The sequence below is a fragment of the Ochlerotatus camptorhynchus genome, unplaced genomic scaffold, assembly GCF_037179485.1.
Source record: "Ochlerotatus camptorhynchus isolate MF236.1 unplaced genomic scaffold, CSIRO-AGI_Acam_v1.1 ptg000202l, whole genome shotgun sequence".
Taxonomy (NCBI): Eukaryota; Metazoa; Arthropoda; class Insecta; order Diptera; family Culicidae; genus Ochlerotatus; species Ochlerotatus camptorhynchus.
Window position 1 is genome coordinate 633,286 of NW_027040692.1, and position 17,153 is coordinate 650,438.

General features: G+C 37.5%; 1 protein-coding gene across 4 annotated transcripts in view; it reads right to left on the minus strand.

The window, feature by feature from the left end:
• Window positions 1–17,153, minus strand: part of Oatp30B (Organic anion transporting polypeptide 30B) — a 236,670-nt gene that overhangs the window by 159,187 nt on the left and 60,330 nt on the right. Inside the window, exon 1 of one of the 4 annotated variants that reach the window (XM_065223911.1) lies at window positions 15,549–15,566. The exons of the other annotated variants lie outside the window; for them this stretch is intronic. The gene's annotated coding sequence lies outside the window, so the exon portion shown is untranslated. Of the gene's footprint in view, window positions 1–15,548; window positions 15,567–17,153 lie in introns of those variants that run through there. 4 annotated transcript variants of the gene reach the window in all.

The window sequence follows — 17,153 nt, forward strand, 5'->3', positions numbered from 1 at the left end:
ATAGGCTGGTAACTCCCAAATGAATGCCACATATTCCAAGCTATTCTTCTGGTCCTGAGTGTAGTCATCCCCACTGGCACACAGTTCGCTTCCACTTTGATTAGGCTTCTTTCGGCAAGCGACACAAAGTACATTGACCTACCTTCAATAAGTGGAGATACGAACGAGTCTCTTCGTCCCATATAGGTAGGTACATGAGTATTTCGCCGGTTGCTCATTGCCATGAGTCATTCACTGATTAGGTTTTTCAAGTGGAAGGTAATTTCATCTGAGATTTGCTGCCGTGGGTAGTTCTACGAGATGAAAGTTTTGATGGATGATGCGGCTTTTTATCCTCGGGAGAAGATGATCTCATAATGAAGAAAGCTGAATTTATTGATTGGGGGAGTCGTTCCAAGTTGTTCACGAAGAAGTTGTTTATGTAAGGGCGATTGAACAACATTATTCAGAACCTGATTTATTTCTAATTGACTGCGGTTCCACCTAACCAACATAGACTAAACTGTCACCATCTTCAGCTCGTCTGTCGGCCTGTGAGTCATGCATAGCAATCAATGGGATGCTAATTTTGGACTACTTTAGCTGACTCATTGCCGAGCAATTTGAAAGCATCATTCTATACTCAATTTTGACGAATTTTCTCCTTCACTCGCACCCGAACCGAAAACAACTCCGAGAACAGCAAAGCAAACACCAATGATTTCAAAGTTAAATAAACATCTTCCAATATAGCCAAAACATCGACGAAAAAGCATCATCAGCATCATGCATAAACGAAAAGGTACGCGAACAGCTGCGTTGGGTGCGAGACGTTATTTACTTACTTATTTTCAGCTTTTTTTTTTGGCACTGCTAAATTGATGCCTTGTTGTGGTGAGCTACTTCGCTAAGTAGTCGAAAATGCAAGAATTTGATTACTGCTGTTAAAGTGAAGGTTATTGACATGAACACGCGTGTGGCGCGTGTCACATCACTTGTTTGACTGATTGATTGTTTTGTTAAATTGTCCGAAAAAAAATAATAATGAAACGTGTCATCACTAAAGCGGTCAACCGATATCAATTTGTCAACCATTTCAAATGCAGAAATAGATTTGAGTTTTATTTTCAAACAACTACACGTTATGTGTTGAAGGTGAACTTATTTTCAACAGTCAGAATGATTAGGTTTCCTCGTAGGTATCGTGTTCCAATCAAATCAAACACTGTCCTTCCACCCTTGGGTTAACTCACATCTACTAATCACTACTGACGTCACAAAAATGGTGATAACTGGAACCGTTACCAAATTTTGATAGTTAAGGGGTGCATTGCAAGATAATTTATATAATTTAGTTGTGCACAAACACTTATAAAACTACGGTTTTAGATGATGATGATGGTCCCAACTCTTACCCCTACAAAAGTTTGAGCTGGACGATTTATCGTCAAGATAATTAAATATGACATTTGAACCAGATTAGCAAACAAAATCGAACTGGTTACAGTTACAGATATAAATTCCCTCAGGAGTTTACATTTGCTTCACAACGATATAAATGTGGAAAATATCAGGCGTCCACCTCTTAGTTCGCCTTTTTGTCCACCTAAAATATTCATCAGTACTACAAGCAATCAAGAGTTAATGAACAATCAACAAAGCATCCTATTACACTAGCAACCCCGCAATTTGATGCTATCATAATTTTTAGCAATGTCAGGAATGCTCACGAACCCCCAAAATTTGCCAGAAAACTTACTACTAACTCAAGGTATCGTCCAAATAAGTTACAAAATTACATTTTTTTATCAATTTGAAATTCAATCCTTTATATCCGTAATACACGCGCGAGGCTCAAACCTTCGTAGACTACTTTTTTTTTTAAATTAATCTACTATTAAATCAAATATTAAAAATCAATCGTGGTGAACAGAAATAGTTTTTGCAGTGCTACAATAATTATTAAAAAAGTCGTTATGACAGCTATCCATATAAAATAATCCGTTATAGATAACTTCGTCAAGATACATAATTTGTCACTTCATAAAAAAAATCACTGGATAACTGTTCAAACGACAGATTTAACGTTTGAAATACAGTGTCTTTTAAATTGTGTAAGTGTTGCTGAACGTTTGATATGTCTAGGCATCGAATTGAAAACATTTATTCCTTTAAAATATAATGAATTTTGTGAAGCACAAGTCAAGAAATGTGGTGTTCTTATTTCAACCGCGTTTCTAGTATTATATATATGAAAGTCACCTCCTCATTCAATTCGATCACATAATTATCGAGCCGGCAAACCGTTAACTACTTTAAAAATGAACACCAAAGTCAAATATACAATTCTTTGCTTCGCCGACAACCATTGTAAGGTGTCTAGCATCAAAGTTGAGGAAGTGAATCTATTACTTCTCAAAATCAAACGCATTAATTTATTCTACAAGCGCTGTAATCTCGATATTTGTGTTGCATTGGCCAAACATAAAATAGAAAGGCAAAAGTCTAGATGAGGAGAGATGATTGATTTGAATAGCTGTATTTTACTGGTTTTTCAGTCGACATAGAATTCCATACTTCTTGGCAATTTTGTTGATGACATTGTCAATGTGAGAGTTGGACTTAAGTGTGTCATCAATAATCACGCCAAGATATTTAATCTCCCGAACACGATCAATAGTCTCATCATCAATTACAACAGAGACGTTCTCATTTAATCGATTCCGCGAAATTACCATAAATTTAGTTTTACTTGTATTCACTTTCAACTGCTTATACTTCAACCAACTACTTAGAGAACGTAAATCTTCATTCAAATGTAAAACGGCATCATCTAAATCCTTAGCTGCAATGAATTACACAGTATCATCTGCAAAAAGATTAATGTCGCAAAATCGTAAAACACGTCGCAAGTCATTAATATACATAATAAATAACAGGGGCCCTAATACACTTCCCTGGGGCACTCCAAGGTTATTCCCCACGGGACTGGAAAAATAATCATTAAAAACAGTCATTTGAGTTCTGTCACACAAATAGCTTTCAAACCATTTATATGCAGTACTCGTAATTCCAAAGCGCTTGATTGATCAATAACATATAAGGGCCTAGAAATTGTTTCAAAAGGGAAGGGTAAATCTTTTTGGTGTCTTCGGGGCACTTATTTTTTGGCTCACAAGGAATAAGTGCGTGGAAGACACTAACAAGATTTAACGTAAAACCGTAGATTTATACGCGTTTGGGCACAACTTATAAATATGTTTTTCGTGAAATGCGCAATACTTGTTTTCTTGGGAATCTTGGAACTGCAGAAAGTTATCAATATTCATCAGATTCGACAGATCAGTTTATAAAAAAAATCTAGGTGCTTGAAGAGAACTGTTGATATTTTTAAAACATGCAGAGAGTGGAAATGCCAACTCCCTGTCTTTAATATTTCATGGATAGAGGGCGGGCTCTTCTCCCCACTAACTGGGGCATCCTCCTGCTGGCTGGCCTGTTTTTTGACCGGTTGCATGATCCTGTTGTTGGAAGGAGATTTTCCTTTCTCCAGTGGATGCCCGTGGGCGATGTTGCCCACGGATTCACCAATACCGTTTTTGGCCCTTCATACAATGGCAGGTTGAGTACCATTAGAGGTTATTAAACTTGATCAAGTCAAACAGCGAGGATATTCTACAATCTACTGATAATTGTCTGAAAATGCCTCCGAAAAGCGAAAATGCCTCGATGCCTCCGAAAAGCGTGTAACGGCAAGTTTGCAATGGCTTAGTTTAGCCATTTTTTTTTATGAATTTCAAAAATTGCGGACCTCTAGAGTTCCTAGGGTCTGTACATTATTTTTATCTTAGAAAGATTGAAAATAGGGTCGTCTACTTTCTTAAACAGCGAAAAAAGCCGTTGCACTTTTTTTAAGGTGTGTTTATGGGCTTTGCAAGTGGCTTAAGATCTATAATTTCAATTAATTAGCAAAAATGTTCAGAATATGGATCCTGGAGACAACGGAACGGTAATCCGGAAGAACCGGAACATTCGTAAAAGTGGCAATCTATGAAACTGATCCTAGAGCTCTGCATTTTTTTAACAGTTGGAACTGTGATATAAGATAGAATATGGAATCGTGACATAAACATGGACTAATATGGCCATGGGATCGTCCTTCGGAAGATCCGGAACATCCGTAAAAGTGGTCAATCCATTAAACTGATCCTAAAGCTCCGCGGTTTTTTCGAAAACATTTGGAACTGTGATATGAGAAATAATTTGGGGTCGTAACATAAACATGGCCATGGGACATTTCTCCAGAGGATCCGGAATATCCCTAAAAGTGGTCAATCCATGAAACTGATCCTAGAGCTCCGAAGTTTTTTTTTCGAAAACACATGGAACTGTGATATAAGAAAGAACTTGGGGTCGTGACATAAACATGCACCTGGATGGCCATGAGACCGTCCTCCGGAAGATCCGGAGCATCCATGAAACTGATACTAGAGCTCCACTTTTTTTTTTTTTACATTTGGAACTGTGATATAAGAGAAAAAAAAATTGGTCGTGACGTAAATATGGACCTGAATGGCCATGAGACCATCCTCTGGATGATCCGGAACATTTGTAAAAGTGCTTAATTCATAAAACTGATCCTAGAGCACCGCAGTTTTTTTTTCAAAAAATAGTAAGAACTGTGACATAAGAAATAATTTGAGGTCGTGACATAAACATGGCCCAGGATGGCTATGAGACCATCCTCCACGAGATCCGGAACATCCATACGAGTGATAATTCCATGAAAATGATTCTAGAGCTCCGTGTTTTTTAAATCGTCTTCTGAAATGTTTAAATTTTCCTTCTACCAACACGTACGTGAGGGCTAGATCTCCACACAACCAGGTTGCACGAATTCATAGGTACATAGGTACACATACGCAGTAAAAGTTAGCTGGTTCAATTCAAGATTTTCGGCTAAGCTTCAGCATTTTTGAAATCCGCAGCTGATGTTTACAAAAATGTCGAGGAAATTCATATAAACAAGATCGTTTATTGGCTGATGCCCATAGCCATCCGGGCCATGTTTATGTCACGACCCCATATTCATTATTATATAACAGTTCCTAATATTTTTGAAAAAAAACTGCGGAGCTCTAGGATCAGTTTCATAGATGGACCACTTTTATGGATCTTCCGAAGGACTGTCCCAAGGTCATTCGAGTCATTTTTTTATGTCACGACCCCGATTTCTGACGAATATCACAGTTCTTGGATAAGGATCAGTTTCATAGATTGACCACTTTTGTGGAGGTTCCGGATCTTTCGAGGATTGACCACTATTACGAATGTTGTGGATCTTTTGGAGGATGGTCCCATGGCCATCCAGGTCCATGTTTATGTCACGACCCCAAATTCTTTCTTATATCACAATTCCTAATGTTAATGCTATAGGTTCACGTTCGTGAATTGATCACTTTGGACCGTTCCGTTGTCTCCAGGATCCATAAATATAAACCATGACTGTATTCTTGCTAATTATAAACATTTGTGCCTATTAATCTAAATTATAGAACTTAAGCCACTTGAAAAATTCCATAAACACACCTTTAAAAAAAAACGTGCAACGACTCTTTTTGCTTTTTTAAAAAACAGGCGATCCTATTTTCAATCTACAGACTCTAGGAATTGTAGAGGCACCACAATTTTTGAAATTCAGCTAGTAATGGCTAAGTTATGTTATTGCAAACTTGCCATTGCTTTGTTCGCGGGTGGATCTGTGGTTTTTTTCACTCGTTTCTGTCACTCGGCGTAATTTTGATTTAATGTTAGACCTTCTTGAAATGGGATTTGAAACTAAGTTTAGTGCGCGTTTCGATAAAATTATAAGAGACATAATAGTCATGAAATTAAGTCGTGTCAGATTGGAGAAAATGCCAGTGATTGACCGGAGGCGGAGAGTTCGGTGAGATGAATCTAATTATAAGTTGCTGTTCCACTATTACTAAATACGCTCTGTTTTTTAATCTGGAAGTGTATTGGCATTGCCATTGTCCAATTGATAATGGTAATGCTAGGGGTATTCAACTCTGCACACATTCATTCGTGCCGAGTATTTGAGTTGTACCGAAAGCTGTGCCGAACGTGCCTGTCAAGGTTAATCAAAGTATGCCTCAAGGCGTCAATATTGCATGAGTTTGGCAACCCTTAGTTAAGACTTTTGTGACTGTTTGTACATTCTCAATTTCTCTGATGGATGGATGGAAAGCATTCAGCTTCATTCTCATTAGAGTGTTAGTGGATCAAGAGGTGGAAGAAGAACTGGAAACCATCACACCAATATGGTGTTCAAGCAAATTCCACAAGATTCTGGCTCGATGTCATTTTGAATTGTTGATTCCTTGCAGGTGTACAGAAACAAAGGAGAAACCCGATCGATTAAGAACGAAATTCTTACCCGACTAAAGTAAACCCAGAACTGGAACGAGCGATAGTGCAATCCCACGCTAGGAGCAACACCTTTGAACCAGTTTTAAATCATCTGATCGACTCAGAAGTGCGTGTCCTAAAAGATATAACCCACGCCTTTCGTATTGTTGATTATGATGCCTTCTACCAGCTTCTAATTACACACCACCAAGCCTACCAAGCTACGATCTGATGCAGTTGAGGTAACTTCCGCTATTTACCACCGATGAAAACTATCAAACATCTCCCTCTGAACATCTGTCATGCTTCATGCTTTATAGAATTCGAGCAGATTCCGCCCAATCCACTCAGCTCCACACAGATGACAGACGTGGGCGATACATGATTCAAGAGCTAATAGCATTCTATGGTCATCCCTATAAAGTCCTATGGTCATGCCATCGAAGCCCATGCCGATTGAGACTAATGACTGACAAGAATATCCGAGGAAAAACACAGGGATTCAAATCTGGCCACCCCCTACGATAAGCTTGTTTAATTCTTTACTGTCCATTCTGCATAATACAATTTTTAATGTAGGGGAGACGCTTCTACACACTTAATCTAGCTCGGTAAAATATCCAACAGCCGATTACCTCGGCATTTACTTTTGCTGATATCTCTGCAAAATATATGTTTGTTAGCTGAATGTTATTTGTTAGCTGAGTCTCGGCAATTGTTTTACTTGATTTCAGCAAAATTAATTGCAGAACCACTCGGCAGTTGGAATCTCGGCGAAAACATTTAAGTGTGTATAGTTAGAAGCGTTAAGTTCCTATAGTTGTGCATAGAGACTCAATACACAACTATATGAACCTAACGCTTCTAACGTATCGCAACTTTAGGAGCGTTTACGCTACCTCAACTCTCACAGAAGATCCTGCTCTGATCCTTCGTTGTACGCTTCGTATAAAATGCAAAGTTTAAAAATAAGAACTGTATTATGGAATAACGCCTTCAATGGGTAAACCATGTGGGCGAAAATGTGAGCAGCGTTGGGAAAGTTTGCGATATTTCACGAAGTTCATCAAGGAAATCGCGAGCCGTAATGAGTTTTGGCGAACTTTTCCTATACTGAATGCTGGGATTCATCAAACTCAATGCTCATAGTTCCTGCGTAGTTCTTTTTGTACGAATAACAGCATAGCGTAGGTGTTCAACCCGGTCGTATAATTGGGAACCATTTGCATATTGATGAAATTTTTGGTGTTGACTTCCGAATTTATCACCAAAGACAACCGTCGGGCATTTTTCACAATTATTCCATCATCGAAAACGAATCGTCTCTAGAGGTAACCCATTTCAGCCGTCTTGACTGCCGTACCGACCATGGTGTAGAGGAACTCAACTGAAGTGAGGGCTGAATAAAAGCTGTTCTAGATAAAAACACGATCCGTTGAGATTTGTGCTGTGAGTCGGAAGAGACGGACTTAGTTTTGCTAGGTTTGAAGAGATTCACGATTCAGAAAATAATTACAGAATTTTTCGAAAGATCCTCAACACCGGTGGGTACAGTACACGTTTGTTGTTTTTAAATTCTTGATTGAATCCTTGTATCATCAGTTTTATGATCCTAGGTTTTATGTATGACACTCTCTCACTAGCTTCATTTGTGAGGAAACAATATATTGAACCGAGTAGTAAATTTTAGCAACGATTGGCAAAACGTCAACACTCAACAGTGATGCCGTTTTATATTATATTGTTTGTGTCCTACTTATCAAAGTGTGCCTTAATGTGCCCATGCTGTGTTTCGGCACAGTGTGCAGAGTTGATTGCCCCTTGTGGTGATTTTCACATGCGGGATGTGAAAGTGACCTCGGCATAGACCTGAATTACCAGGAATTCTGAAATGGGCTGTTGGATCTGCAGTAGAGCTATCACCTTCTAACTCTCGGACTAAAGCTGCTTTAAATAGTAACCTCAAGGATAATTGCAAGCAGATTTCTTCCATAATACCACTACCGGCCAGTTTTGTTTTGATGATAGGGCGCGGCGGAAAGGTTCCATTACTCTTCGAATCATACGGAACATCATAATTAAGTGAGGATTCTTGAGGGAAGATAAAGTACGTTTACTGTATCGAAAACGAATCAAGGGCGTGCTTCGTACAATTGCCATAATTTGATCGATTGCCTACCGGTTTGACATTAGATTTTTATCGTTTTTGACGTAGGACTACGTCTGTGATTTCTATATGGGGGTACACTTTGTGAAAACCAAAAATAGAACATGTAACAAAATTATGAAAGATTTTGAACGTTAATAATGCCCCTTGTCCAATTTCAATAATTTTATCGCCATTCGATCAGAATTATGTCGACGCACTTTTTGAATTTAAAACTTTATCATTTTTCAAATATCACTATTGAAAGTTGCACGAATGTGCAACTGCTGCTATGATAATTAAAATTATCACCGATTGTCTGCGAAAAACGATTTCCCTAGCCCAGATTTCAAAGTTGAATTCCATCCGGTCTCACCAAACGGTGTTTATTCAATCATCGTGTGGTGAGTTTATGTTGTATTGATGTTGTGCGTGGCGTTGAACATTGTTCTCCACAACACAACGAAAGGCTGCCTGCAAGCCGCGAGCTGCTCTTCGTGAGTCGCTGTGGGTCATCTATGCCAAACGTGTCACCCTCATTCCAAACAACATACAGCTCACCAGCCTCGTATGTGTTTAACACCCTGAGCTATTAGCATTATTCAACCATCACGACAAAACGGCCCTTTTCAGGACCACCATAAATAGGTAAACGATTATTTTTTGGACATTTGTCAAGGTCATCAATCGGATGTCATTTCCCATGTCTTGAAAGTCGAGGCTTGCCACGCAAATCAACATCACCATCCGGTAGAGTAAGACTTCCCCTACCCGACGGTAATGTTGGTTTGCGTGGGCGTGCCTTGAATTCTTAAAAATCATCGAGAGAAGTCATTGTTTACAAAAGCTGTTACGCAAAATTACAGCTCTATCTAGATAGGTTTAAATCTAACATACCATGTATTTAAAGGCAACACTGGGGGTGCAATTTAAAAAAAAACAAAGTCGGGCACGGCATGAAAGTGGTCTGATTTTGATCCAGATGATTGATTTTAATTTTTAACACGCCAATCAATAGGATTTATTTCTACGAATCTGTTAAAATTAAGACTTTATAATTTTTCAAATTGCACTATTGAAAATTGCACGAATGTGCAACTGTTGCTATGATAATTAAAATTATCGCCGATTGCCTGAGAAAAGCGATTTCCCTAACACAGATGTCAAAGTTGAATTCCATCCGGTCTCATCAAACGGTGTTTATTCAATCACTGCTTGGTGAGTGGTGGTGTTCTCCAGTACACAACGAAAGGCTGCCTGCAAGCAGCGAGCTGCAGCTGACATGAGCATCCATAGAAGGAGGAAGAAGCCGCACCGCTATTGATTGGATTCAGTAGCTTTTCGTGAATTTCTGTGGGCCATCTACAGTATAAATAGAGATAACCCCGCTCAAATTCCTATTTCTACACAAAACAGAAGCTTCTACTGCAGTTTACAAATAAGATTTATTATATAAGACCACGTAGTCCTACGTCACCATTGCGTACAACCCCATAGAGCCGTCCCTTTTAGTTTTATTGAAGCTTTCTTGGCAGGCAGTGAACAAGGTTTAAAATATGTCAAAAGACAGATAGCATTCATTTTTTCGGTATGTTCGGAAGAAGAATCACGTTGGAATCAAATTTAATCATTTCTCCAAATGATTTTTGTTAATTCCAGGATTTTATCAACGTTGATACGGTAGATCGCTTTTTCGGCATAAGCACCTATTTCTGTCATAGCAAGCAGAAACAAAAAAAAATGGTCGATGATTTTGACGAGAACGAATCGATCATACGTTTGGTTGGAAAATTTAGTTCAAAAGCTTCAAAACAAAGTCCAAGTGATCGTATAACATGAATATTTACAACAATTCTTCTCAAAAACGAAAGAAGCGCTCCTAGCGAATTAATTTTTTCTCCCTTTATTCTTATGCCGAAGTGAATCCAATGACGTTTCAATGTGTTTCGATGGAATTGAAACTCGTGTGACGGAATTGGAATCAAGCAGCAGTGTCAGATTTTAAACAATATCTCAAAAAATTTGAGACTCTTTATCAAATCTAATGGAACGTATGAAAAGGTAAATGACATTAGACATGAGACAGTAGAAGTCCTATTTGATCAAAATATTCAAATTTTTGTTCAATCCCGTTAAAAAAAGTGAGTTGAAGTGCGGACCGTGCTTGGTATGATGGAAATTAGATCTTAACAGCATGTCAAAATATTTATCACATCAGCCATTCCATAGCAAAACGATAAAGTGGTTCTCAGAAATTCGTTAAAAAAATGTAGTTTTGTTCCTTGTCTCAAAATATAAGAACCGCATTTTTTTTTTTATTTTGTCAATAGGGTGCCATTTCCAGGTTAGGGTGGTAAAAAAAATTTTTTTTAATGACTTTTTTTTACATTATAACTTTTGATCCACTGGGCGGATCAAAATAGCAAATGAAAAGTTATTAAAAATACTTTTTTGGAAAAATATAATGATGATGGTAATTTGTCTTGAAAAACATTGATTGTATTTGTTTTTTTTCATAGTTTTCATGGTTTGTAGACAGAGGGTGCAATATGTTTTTATATTTTTCCTTGAAAATTTAGGCTCTTATACTCAACATTTAAAGAAATCAGCGCTGTGTATTTTTTTTCGTTTTTGAGTTATATTTTTAGAAGATATCAAGTTTTGGGTGTACTCAATACTTCTATGCGACTAGACTACCATGCGTCTCCATTGACATCTCCAGCTAACATAGTTACGTAATCTAAGTCATAAGTTAAGTCGCACAGGAGTATTGAGCGAACACCCAAAACTTGATAACTTCAAAAATATATAACTCAAAAACGACACGTGGCTGATTTCTTGATGTTTTGTGAAAAAAAAAACTATATTTTTAAGGAAAAATATTAAACCATATTGCACTCTATGTCTAAAAACCATGAAAACCATAAAAACAAATACATCAATGAAGTAATGAAATTGGGTTGTTAGCGGAATGCTTCAATAAAACAACAAAAAAGGTTATCTTCCATTTAATTCTTCTTAATTTATGTTGGTATCCATGACCGACACGTATTTCGACTTCAATGTGCAGTCTTCATCAGTGTGACTAAAGACCTATTAAAATCTAACTCCCTTAAATACTCATTCCCTACGGAAAGTTCAATTTTTAATATTATTATATTTTTTCTAAATATAATTTTTAATTACCTTTCATTTGATATTTTGATCTTTAAAATCGGTCAAGTGGTTCAAAATTGAAGGACCACCCTAACATGAAAATGGTCACCCTAATGACAAATTAAAAAAAAAACGGGTCTAACATTTTGCGATAATGAACAAAACCACAAATTTTTACGAAATTCTGAGAACCAATATATCGTTTTGCTATGGAATGACTGCATAGTAACTTCTTATCACATGGTTCTATTTGGCTTCCACGCTGATATTCACGAGTACAAATGCTCTGCCGTGTCACGAATGCCCAATGAAGTCATTAAAATGATTTTAAATATAAAACGAATAAGGAAATTTAACTATGAATGAATGTTGTAGTACACAATCCAAACTGAAAAACAACAATACGGTAAATTTTAGCATTCGCTGCACTTCTTCTTGGCACACTCTGTAACGACCAAAATATGCTTCGGCACGTAACATCTGTAATTTGCCATTTTATCACTATCAAATCGCTTCCAAAGTACTTTCCAGTAGCAAGCTGATCGCTATCATTTCCAACGACGACCAAACGTAATCTGCAATTCACCGTCGCCGATGAGCAGCCCATTGTGCACGTTCATTATGCGTAACATGCCGGCTCAGTCGTCATCGTTGTCGTTGCCCGCATTAGGCTGTTGAAAGTGATTATTACGATGAGATATTAACTCTGATTCCCTTGCCGAAAAAAAAACTCCGCAATATTCAGTAATGAGTGCCTCCCCTCTGCGGTTGAGTGAAATTATGAAACTCATTCAGAACACAATACTTCCTCTGAAGGGGTGCTTGACATTTTCCCCTTTGAACCCCTCCCCATCTATCGGTGGCTCACCACGATGACGCAGTGGAAAATGGTTGGAGATAACGGTGCACTGGGTGAGATGAAGATAAACGACTTTTCCGGGTTTTGCCCACAAAAAAGACGATTCGAAAATTATATATTCACGCACACACACACACATATAAAATGAATCTCATTCCGCATTCAACGATGGGTGACGAGCCTCCACAGAGCATGCGGGTGAAGGGCAAAATGTGAAGCGTTAGGACTGGAAAGCATTGTTCTCAAAAATAAGGTTTCATTTTTTAGGGCTTTCGCCGGTGGCTCGTCCGTGGTTTTGACCTTCGTTAGTGTCATTGCCGGTCAGTCGGTTGTCGCGGTTGGTGGTAGAGGAAAAGAAACTTCAGTCACACGGTCCTTGGTGCATAACGAAAGGGCACATAATAGCATTGATATTGTCCGGTTCGTTTTTTCGGTTGAGAGCAAGGACTGCGAAAAGGGGATTTTTTTGCAATTAAATTGATCATAAAAAAACCTGATTAATGCACTTATTGGTGACATGTTCCTTTACACTGATTTGATCACATCTCCGATCTATGTATATTTACGAGAAAGGTCAAAGCCATGTTTGAAGCAGCTGACTATGCGTGATGATCTCAAACCAGGCAGTTGACAAGCGTCATTGGCGGTGGGCAACAAGCATACAGGTAAATTGAACATGAGGATTCCAAGCAGCTGGTTGTTCTGCGATGAAAGCTGGAAAACCGGTTTGGTGATTGCTTCTCGGGACAAGTTTACTGAAAATGTGAACTGGTTTCCTCGGAAAGACTTTGTCCCATTGCCATGGCGAATACAGGTGAGTTAAACAGGATGCAAAGACTGCGGAGTTGGTGAATCGAAGATAGCAAGATCTTATGATACCGGTTTCCCTATTACGCACGTTTTTGTCAAGTCATAATTTGGCACCGCAATGAAGCTTTTCCGAAAAATCGTTGCGTAATATTAAAGCTTACACTCACCTCCCTTTCCTTGCTTTTAACGGCAGTGCGCTCGACATCACCCATACAATTTCATCCGGTTGGTGTCCCCTAGCCGATAGCCTTTCTCTCTTTCTCTCGCTACGAATCGTTTCGCCACCTTTCAAGATAATCATTAATTTTAAGCGAGGAGCATTTTGCCACCGAAAAAAGAAATAAAAAATTAATTTCGAAAGCATTAAATGTGTACCAGTAGTACTAATTTCCGTCATACTTAGCACAACCCGCGCTTTAACTCTCTTTTTCGAACGGGTTTAAACAAAAAATGAAATGTTTCTATCAAAAATGACTTCTAAATTTATTTACCGTTAGATTTTATAAACAGTCGTAAATTGTTGAAATACTGTCAAATTCGTCCAAACACATTGAAACGTCATTGGATCCACTTCGGCATACGGATGAACTCAGAAAAAATGATTTCGCTTGGAGTGCTTCTTTTATTTTATTTACACCGTAATAATTGACATACTTGATGTTTCTGTTTCTGATGTTTCTGTCATATCGACGAAAATGGGTGCTCTACCCTATACGTACGTTCACCTGCCATGGTGGCCTTTTTCTTTCGACGAACGTCGTCACGTAACATGTTTACACCATGACGCGTGATTGGGGGTTGGCTGCGAAGAGTGGTGACTTTGCATACATCGCGTAATAAGTTCAAGCTCTTTTAGTTCTGTGTGAAATTTTAAAGGATTTCGAAAGTCATGGGAAACGATACCATAAAGGGATGCGACGAACGATAAGCTTCAGCGGATTTTCGATACATGTGATCGAATCCTATGAAGACAAATGTACATATTCTTATTACGGATATTGCTGTGAGCATGCCACTCACTTTTTCAATTTACGAACTACACGGCCGTAGAATCTTACTCAAATTTGAGTTCCGTTTGTTCACATTTTCTAAAACAGCGGTACTGATTGACTGAGTTATCTTCTTCTTCTTCTCCTTCTTCTTCGCATTTCAAACTTATTGCATATCGCATATTTGCTTATTGAGTGCTTTCAACAACCACATTTATTAATTGAGAGCTTTCGATTCCTGTACCTTTTGTGCATCAGTATAATTGTATGGCACGTACAAGTTGTAAATGTAAGCATCTCAAACTTAAGAAAATTCTCAGAGTTAGGCTATTTCATGAATTTTGTAACTAGCTTTTTTTTAGAATTTGAATATTTCACCATCATTCAAATCTCAAGCATAGGAACCAAAATTAAATCCTAGGAGTTTGAATTTTATAATTTTATAAAATTAAAATTCTGGCTGTTTCAAGGTAAAGTGCACACAGAATAAATTTAATACATTTAAGACGTAGGAAAATGTTCAAGATGCACAATTTTTGACGTAGGGCTCTGTCTGTGATTTCTATACGGGTGTACACTTTGTGAAAACCGAAAATGGAACATGTAACGAATATATGAAAGATTTTGAACGTTAATAACTTCAGCTGCCCCTGGACCAATTTTAATAATTTTATCACTAATCGATTAGAAATATGTTATTTTCAACAAGAAATTATTGAAAAAATGGGAAATGTCCAAAATCGTCGAAATTACTAACAAATCCACCAAATACGTACATGCATATGCTGCAGCTGCACAATGCTTAACATAGTTTTGGGATTACAAACCCATATGTTTTCAAGATTTTGAAACTAATAAAAAAGAGGATATCTCCTCTGATACAGATTGTAAGCATAAATTCTTCGAATACAAATGTAAATTAATGTCAACGAACTTAGATCAATTGTCTCAATTATAAGCCCATGATAAAATAGCAAGGTCCTTCCTAGACAGTCATTTGATAAAAATTATAGTACATTAATATTAAAAACAAAGAAGTATTTTAATAATTATAATATGTTTGATCTACCAAAATTCGACGAAATTTTGTTCAAAATAAATTTACTGGATTTAAAGAAGTTTTCGATATCATAGGCTTAGACAAGTTTTGAATCTCCTGATTTTCAAAATTTGTAACTCAAGATCTTAGGAAACTTACCTAGATTCTGAGACTCGCAGCATTTCTCCAGAGAAAAAATCTTCAAGATAAGAAAAAAAGAAAAAATTAAGATTTAAAAATTTGGAAAAATCTTGACGTGTGGCAAAATGTTTTTTAAGATACCGGATTTTGAATGTCATGATTCTGATATTTGAAGAGAAGAAAAAAGTAATAACGCATTTATCCAGAACAATTTTTTATTCGATGCATTGGACTAACTAAAATTAGGAGTTATATATAAAATCAAGATTTAACTATATTTCTAATCGAAAGGAATGAACTTGAAACTTGAATGATTGTGTCCCTGTTTATAACTTGATAGTATGAAGAGCTTTGAGTGGGTTGGTTTATTTCCTTTAAATTTCGTTATAATTGCTTATCTTTTGACAGATACGCGTATTTCGTCTACTACTTGCAGACTTCATCAGTGCCAAGTACTCAACACCACTGAAGAATCCATCTTTTATCTACGAGTTATATACTAATCAATAGGTACTAAAAATCAGCAGGTATCCACTGCCATGTCAAAATTTACCTAACCAGGTACCTAAATTCAGTCTCCAACAGGTAGATGCAGCTACGATGTGTTGTTCTAGGTAGCATGCTAAAGAGTCCCGAGTATCCGTTTCCTTGATCTCTATTAAGCAATGTTGATGGATTATGTTTAAATATTTCTAAACTTTCAGCTACGTCTAGTTTCCAAGGCGAACATACAGTCCGCAGGATATTAATGTTATCCTTAGTCAAATTGTGCCCCTTTGTAACGATATGTTCTGCAACCTTGGATTTAAATTCATAATTAAGTCTATTATCCATCTCTTTGCTAGCCTTTTTTACCTCTGCGATGTGTTCCTTAAACCTTGTTTCCAAAGTCCTTTTCGTCTGATCAATGTAGATTTTATTGCAATCTGGACAAGAGATTTTGTAGACTCCGGCTTTACCTAAGACATTTATTGAATCTTTTGTTGATCCTAACAGTGACTTCAGCCGATTTGTCCTGCTGCTGAATACTAAATCTAGGCCAAAACTTCTAAACTTTGAAATCAATGGTTTGGTAATGTTTTTGTCGAAATTCATCGCTACCAGTTTTAAATCCTCAGTTACTGGTGTAAGAGTTGTCGAAATACGCCTAAAATGATCCCTTGTTCTTTTATCGATTACTGCTTGAATTGTTTTTTCTTAATACCCATTAAATTAAGTCTAGCGATTTTAAAAATGTGAGCTTCTTCTTCTTCTTCTTCTTCTTCTTCGCATTTCAAGCTTATTGCATATCGCATATTAGCTTATTGCGTGCTCTCAACTCAGTGTTCTAGATGCACTTCCAAAGTTATTAATTGAGAGCTTTCGATGCCTGTACCATTTTCGCATTGGTATAATTGTGTGGCAAGTCCAATCATACTTCTATGCCCAGGGAAGTCGAGAAATTTTCCAACCCGAAAAATTCCTAGACCGGACCGGGAATTGAACCAAGCCACCTCCAGCATGGTCTTGCTTTGTAGCTGCGCCTTTACCGACTGAGCTAAGGGAGGCCCCAAAAAAAAATGTGAGCTATTTCCTTTGATTTGCCTGTATCGCTAAGAGGAAGAGTTTGCATCCTGTGAACCA